At 39.9% G+C, this 7,546-nt stretch overlaps 1 pseudogene; it reads left to right on the forward strand.

Annotated features, from left to right (window-relative positions):
• Positions 1-454: 454 nt before the first annotated feature.
• On the forward strand, positions 455-6,940 carry LOC114039829 (annotated as a pseudogene).
• The last annotated feature ends 606 nt before the right edge of the window (positions 6,941-7,546 follow it).

Raw genomic sequence — 7,546 nt, forward strand, 5'->3', positions numbered from 1 at the left:
GTTATTTTTTGCTCATCTTTTCTGGCCTTTTTCCTTACTTTTAAATTTGAGCTCTCTTCCTTGGATAGAAAGGGTACTGTCTCAGGCTTATTGTGCTAGGGGTTATAGGCCCTATCTGTTTACCTGGTGCTGCACTGATGTTGCCCTGAGGCCCACAGGAGACCCTAGTGACTGATATTGTTCTGAGGGGGTGGAGTGGGGGGTGGCTAGTGCTGCTGGAGGCTGTAGGGTTCTGGTGGATTACCTCTTGCTGAGTTAAGGTCCAACTGTTGGTGTCTGGCATGTGGTGAAGCTGGTGGAGTGTTCCTCTTTTCCCCAGGCTACACTGAAGCATGCAGTGGTCTAGCTGCTGGCAGTTATCTATTTGCCCAGGGCTATGCTGAAGCATGTGGCAGTTCTTGGAACTGGAGTCTGCCTGTTCCCCTGGCTATACTGAGGCACCTGGGGAGTCCTGATGTTGACATCTGCCTGGTCCACCACACTGGGGCTCAGGATCTCCTGCTGGTTTGCCAAAGTCGAGCTTGCTGCTGGCTTTCTGGGACACTTCCTGTCCTGTATTGTGCGCCTTTTTTTTTTTCTCCTTTTAACCAGAGTGAGACAGACCTTTCCTGCCAATCTTTTAAATTTCTTGGTCTAAAATACTGTTTCTCACTGTTTTTTTGCTGGTTCTGCTGTTCCAGAATATGTTCGGTTGTTTGGAGGTAAATATGGGAGAGTTACAATCTACTGCCTACTCTAGCATCTTGGCTCCCAGAAGTCCTAATATCTCTTTGTATTCTGTTAATGGTTTTGGTACCCTTTCATTTCCTTTAAATAAATGTGTTTTTTTTTGTTTTGTTTTGTTTTGGCAATTGGGGTTAAGTGACTTGCCCAGAGTCACACAGCTAGTGAGTGTTATGTGTCTGAGGCCTGATTTGAACTCAAGTTCTCCTGACTTCAGGGCTGGTGCTCTATCCACTGTGCCACCTAGCTTACCCCAAATAAATGTTTTGTATTTATTTTTATCTATTGTATTTGTATCTAACTCTACACCTTGACAAATTTTCTCCTCAGTTCTTCCTTCGAGCATGAAGGAATCAACAAAGCAAATCAATACATTGAATAGTCCAAAACCATCAACTGATCCATAAGTATTTATCGAGTGCCTACTGTGTACTAGGCACTAGGGATCCAAAAACAAAAAGAAAAGAATCCTTACCCTTGAGGAGTTTCATTCTATCCTGCAGAGGTAGTATATGCCTACATAGGCCATTACCTCTCTGCCAAGACATGGTAAGAAGGTTTCATCATCAGTCCTTTGAAACAAAGATGTCAAACTGAAATAGAAACCTGTGACCACATATTGGCTTAGCAAATCACAAATTAGCATTATCTGTGTTGTATTAAAGGGCAGATAGATGGTGTAGTGGCTGGAGCACATCCCTGAGTCAGGAGGACTCATCTTCCTAAATTCAAATCTGGCTTCAGATACTTACTAGCTGTGTGACCCTGAACTAATCATCTAACTCTGTTTGCTTCAGTTTCCTCATCTATGAAATGAGCCGGAGAAGGAAATGGCAAACCACTCCAGTATCTTTGCTAAGAAAACCCCAAATGGATTCACAGAGTCAGACCTGAATGAAAACAACTAAACAACAACAATATTGTGTTGTATCAAAAAATTTTTTTTGTTAAACATTTCCTAATTACATTTTAATTTGGTTTGGGCAGAGAGAGTTTTGCTGACCTCTTCTGGTTATTACTTTGACACCTCTGCTTTAAAGTAATAATTGAAACTCCTTGTTTCAGAGTTGTTATCCATTACAACATTATGGTCATTGTGGAAATTGTTCTGCTGCTTCTGCTCATTTCACTCAGCCTTAGAGTTCATAAATCTTCCCAGGCTTCTCTGAATTTGTCCTATTTGTCATGTTCTTTGGTCCAATAATATTCTATTCCATGCATATACATAAGTTCCTTGAGGACAGGGATTGTGGCCTCTTTTTGTATCCCCAGCACTTAGTATGCTACCTGGCATTTAGTAGGTACTTAATAAATCTTTATTGACTGACTGACAATTTGTTTCCAATTGCATTCTAAAATGGTGACACCAATTCACAGCTCCACCAACAATGCAACGGTGCTTATCTTCCCATTACTTATCCAGCTACTGCAATTTTCCTATCTTGTCATGTGTGCCAATGGTATGGAAATAAGGTGGAATTTCAGAGTTGTTTAAATTCACTTTTCATAAATGCAAATGTATGTAATTAATCAGCACCTCTCAATTCTGAGAAAAAAAGACCATAAAACCTACTCAGCCCCCTCCACTTGACCAAAATTTATTCTACCTTCTTTCCAATTCAAAAAGTCCCCAACCTTTCCTTCAATTAGATATTAGATTACCTAATTTTGTATTCTGGTTTGTATCCTATTGTTTTCTTTTAATCAATTGTTCTTATTTAACTAATTGTTTTTAATACATAAAATCTGTCTCATTCTTTTTCAGAGTCTTTGGATTGATTAGGGAATCCAATGACCTCTTTTCTATGCCTTTTTTTTTTGCTAGTAAATCATATAGCTCAGATTATGTTTCCTCAGTTGTTATAAATTATCCACCAAAACTATTACTAGTTGGAGTCAGTCCCCTGAGCCAGACTCCATTGAGTTGGGGAGACCATGGTGGGATGCTGCCCCCTACCTCTACCCCCACAATACAGTTTTTCTTTTAAAAATTATTCATTGTAACATTCATTTAAAGATGTTTTGAGTTCCAAATTCATTCCCTCTCTCCCCACCAATTGAGAAAGTAAGTAATATGATATCAATTATATAAGTCAAGTTTTGCATTAGGAACACAAGAAATATAAACCATGACCAAACCATACCACCAATACCTTATAGAAGTGAGCAGAGCTTTGGGCTAGTACAAAGAATCAAATTAGAAAGTAAGGCTTAATGAATGAGTAGTTAAGATACCCACCAGAATGAGCTATTGTAAAGAGAGGAATGGTCAAGATACAAACTCAAAATAGAATGCCTTCAGAACATCCAAAAGCAAAGCCTCAAAGAAAAATACAACATTGAAATAAGGTCAACGTGAATTCCTGGAAGAGATGGAGAAACAGTTTTGAAAAGAGTTGAACTGATTCTTATGAGTGGAATGAGAGTTCTAGAGGAAAGAACTGTGACAGTAATGAGATTTTTGGAGGAAAGACTTGGAAGGACAATTAAACATTTAGTACAAGAGTTATAGAACCTTAACCATGTAACAAATTTCTTGAAAATTTGGATGAATCAAACAAACATAATCACAATTACTAAGGAAACAACATGAAATATTAAAAATCATTCAAAACACTGAAAAAAGGGGGAAAAATTAAGGTATCTCAAATAAAAAGCTGACCTGGAAGATAGGGAAATGAGGGAGAGCCAATAAAAAGAAGGGGCAGCAATCACTCATGGGTGTGGAGATGGGAAGCCCGAGGCTCAGGAGTGGGGAGGTTTCTTTTGCCAACATTCAACATATTACACTTGGAACAAGGGGAATGTATTTGCCAACCTCTTCAAGGGACTCTTTTGCAAAAAAGAAATGTGGATTCTAATGGTTGGTCTGGATGCTACAGGAAAGACAACTATTTTATACAAACTAAAGTTGTGAAATAGTAAGTATTATTCCCACTATAGGTTTCAATGTAGAAACTGTAGAATACAAAAGCATTAGCTCCACAGCGTGGGATGTAGGTGGGCAGGACAAGATTTGACCCCTGGGGAGGGGTGGAGCCAAGATGGCAGAGGGAAAGCAGTGACTGTCTTGAGCTCTCTCCCAAAGCCCTCCAAATACCTAAAAAAATGGCACTAAACAAATTCTAAAGCAGCAGAACCCACAAAAAGACAGAGTGAAACAAATTTCCAGCTAAAGACAGCCTGGATGGTTGATCAAGAAAGGTATATCGCTCCAGGGGAGAGGAGCGCAGTTCAGTGTGGGCACACAGGCCACAGTGACCCTGGAGCAGGCCTCAGAGAACTGAATCCTGGGCAGCTGTGGTGGTTTCCAGACTTCTCAACCCATGAACACCAAAGATAACTTAGAAGGTCAGTGGGAAAAGTCTGTGACTGAGGTGAGAGAGGAGCTAGGTCTCAGCCTCAAGTCTCGAGCACAGCCCGGGGCCATGGCTTTTTCCTGAGCTTCAGGCCCACAGACTGAGGGGGAATTGAGTGGCTGATCAGAGGGAGATTGCAGGATTCTCTTTGCCAGTGCTGAGGCAGGAATTTCTTGCTTTACCAGTGCTTGGATCTGGGTCACAGTTCTGAGGGGCAGTCCTGGGGCGAGGAGGAATGCTGGTGCAGTGAAGCTTGTTGTGGCGGTAGAGATAAAACACCTCGCCCCTGATCATAGCACCTTGGAAGAACTGAAAATTTACAGGTCACTAGAAGTACCTCTGAAAACAGCTGTACAAACCCCCAAAGCTTGGGATAGTACACTCTTCATATTGGAAGCAGACTTTTACCTTAACAAACAGTTTAAAACTCAAGTAATTGGCTGGGATTATGAGTAAGCAGCGCAAAAAGAGTCAGACTATATTATCTTACTTTGATGACAAAGAAGATCAAAACATACAACCAGAAGAAGACAACAAAGCCAAAGCTCTTATATCCAAAGCCTCCAAGAAAAATATGAATCAGTCCCAGGCCTTGGAAGAGCTCAAAAGGGATTTTGAGAAGCAAGTAAGAGAAGTAGAGGAAAAACTGAGAGTGACACAAGAAAATCATGAAAAACAACTCAACAGTTTGCTAAAGGAGACCCAAAAAAATACTGAAGAAAATAACACCTTAAAAAATAGCCTAACCCAAATGGCAAAAGAGGTCCAACAAGCCAATGAGGAGAAGAATGCACTCAAAAGCAAAATGGGCCAAATGGAAAAGGAAGTCCAAAAGATTACTGAAGAAAATACTTCCTTAAAAATTAGAATAGAGCAATTGGAAGCTAGTGACTTGATGAGAAATCAAGATACTGTAAAACAAATCCAAAAGAATGAAAAATTAGAAAACAATGTGAAATATCTCATTGGAAAAACAACTGACCTGGAAAATAGATCCAGGAGAGAGAATTTAAAAATTATTGGACTATCTGAAAGCCATGATCAAAAAAAGAGCCTGGACATCATCTTTCAAGAAATGATCAAGTAAAACTGCCCTCATATTTTAGAACCAGAGGGCAAAATAGAAATTGAAAGAATCCACCAATCTCCTCCTGAAAGAGATCCCCAAAGGAAAACTCCTAGGAATACTGTAGCCAAATTCCAGAGTTCCCAGGTCAAGGAGAAAATATTACAAGCAGCCAGAAAGAAACAATTCAAGTATTGTGAAAACACAATCAGGATAACACAAGATTTAGCTGCTTCTACATTAAGGGACCGCAGGGCACGGAATATAATATTCTGGAGAGCAAAGGAGATAGGATTACAACCAAGAATCACCTACCCAGCAAAACTGAGTATAATCCTACAGGGCAAAAAATGGTCATTCAGTGAAATAGAGGACTTTCAAGCATTCTTGATGAAAAGACCGGAGTTGAACAGAATATTTGATTTTCAAATACAAGACTGGAGTGGAACATGAAGAGGTAAACATGAAAGAGAAAATCATAAGAGACTTATTAAGGTTGAACTGTTTACATTCCTGCATGGAAAGATGATATTTGTAACTCATGAAACCTTTGTCAGTACTAGGGTAGTTGCAGGCGAAAAAATTATATGTACGTATATATAGATACAGATAGATAGAGGGCACAAGGTGAGTGGAAAATGAAGGGGTCATATCTGGAGAATAAAATTAAGGGGTGAGAGAGGAATATACTAGGAGAAGGAGAAAGGGAGAGGTAGAATGGGGTAAATTATCCCACAAAAAAAAAAAACAGAAACGAAAAGGCTCTTACAGTGGAGGGGAAACGGGGGAAGGTGAGAGGGAATGAGTGAATCTTATTCTCATAGGATTTGACCTAAGGAGGGAGTAACATACACACTCCATTGGGTATGGAAATCTGTCTTACCCTTCAGGAAAATAGGGGGGGAAGGGACAAGAGAGTAGGGGAATGATAGTGAGGAGGGCAGATTGGGAAAGGGAGTAATCAGAAGCAAAAACTTCTGAGGAGGGACAGGATCAAAAGAAAGAATAGAATAAATGGGTGGGTGGGGTAGGATTAAGGGAAATAGAGTTAGTTTTTCATAGCATGTCTAGTATGGAAGTGTATTGCATAACTGCGCATGTATAACCTATATTGAGTTGCCTGCCTTATCAATGAGGGTGGGTGGGGAGGGAGGAAGGGAGAAAATTTGGAACCCAAAGTTTAAAAAACACATGTTTAAAAAAAGTTTTCACATGCAACTGGGAAATAAGAAATACAGGAAATGGGGTACAGAAATCCATCCTGCCCTACAGGAAAATTGAAGGGGAAGGGGATAAGAGAAGGGGGGGAGAGATAGAAGGGAAAGCAGACTAGGGGAAGGGGTATTTAGAATGCATGCCATCTTGGGGTAGGGGGAGGGCAAGATAGGGTGAAAATTTGGAACTCAAAATCTTGTGGAAGTAAATGTTGAAAACAAAAAAAGAAATAAAAATTACAATAAAAAAAAGAAAAAAAAAAGATTTGACCCCTAGGGTGCCATTATTTCCAGAACAGAGAAAGACTTATTTTTGTGGTTAACAGGAATAGCAGAGAATGAGTGAATGAGGCCCAAAAAGAACTGCTGAGAATGTTGGCAGAGGATGAGCTTAGAGAAGCCATCTTATTAGTGTTTGCTAACAGATAGGATCTTCCCAATGCCATGAATGGGACTGAAATCACAGATGAACTTGGACTGCATTCTCTTCATCATAGAAACTGGTACATTCAAGCCACCTGTGTCACTAGTGGGGATGGGCTCTATGAAAGACTGGACAGTTATCCAATCAGCTTTAAAACCAGAAATGAAGCAACAAAAGTTCTTCCTCCCTCTTTCCTTCTCTCCCTCTTATTTTCTCCTATTCACCCTTCGCTTCACTCTCATATGGCAAACTGTGCTTCCTTGTGGTGTCAAGTACTGGAAGCTGTTTTTCCTATCCTTTGTCACAGTATGTATTGCACCACACTGTAAATGTGGCAAATACAGGCCTGAAAACAGGTTTCTTATTTAATGTAAATAGTTTTTGTTTCCAATGGGGGCAGTTTCTGGCACTCCTATGTAATATTACTCAGCTTTTTTTATTGTAAAAAAATTAACTCACCATTTAGTACTGGGAAGGGATTTTAAGAACATTGACACTTGGGTTGCTGGGTGGTTAATGTGCAGCAGCAGAGCTGAATGCTACTCCTACTGGCTTGTGATATCTATGTTGAGATCCATTTCGGTGGTTGGTTTTTAGTTCTCCATCATACTTGAATAACTCTTTGGAAGGACATAATAATGGCTTGTTACAAACATTGAGAAGAGCTTTCTGACATATTTGGACAACAAAAAATCAGCCTTTTAATTTTGGTCAAGTGTGTGGTGCTTCTGTTTGAAACCTCTCCACAGTAAGCATAGCC

Source organism: Vombatus ursinus, unplaced genomic scaffold, assembly GCF_900497805.2.
Source record: "Vombatus ursinus unplaced genomic scaffold, bare-nosed wombat genome assembly UNPS02012319.1, whole genome shotgun sequence".
NCBI classification, from domain to species: Eukaryota; Metazoa; Chordata; class Mammalia; order Diprotodontia; family Vombatidae; genus Vombatus; species Vombatus ursinus.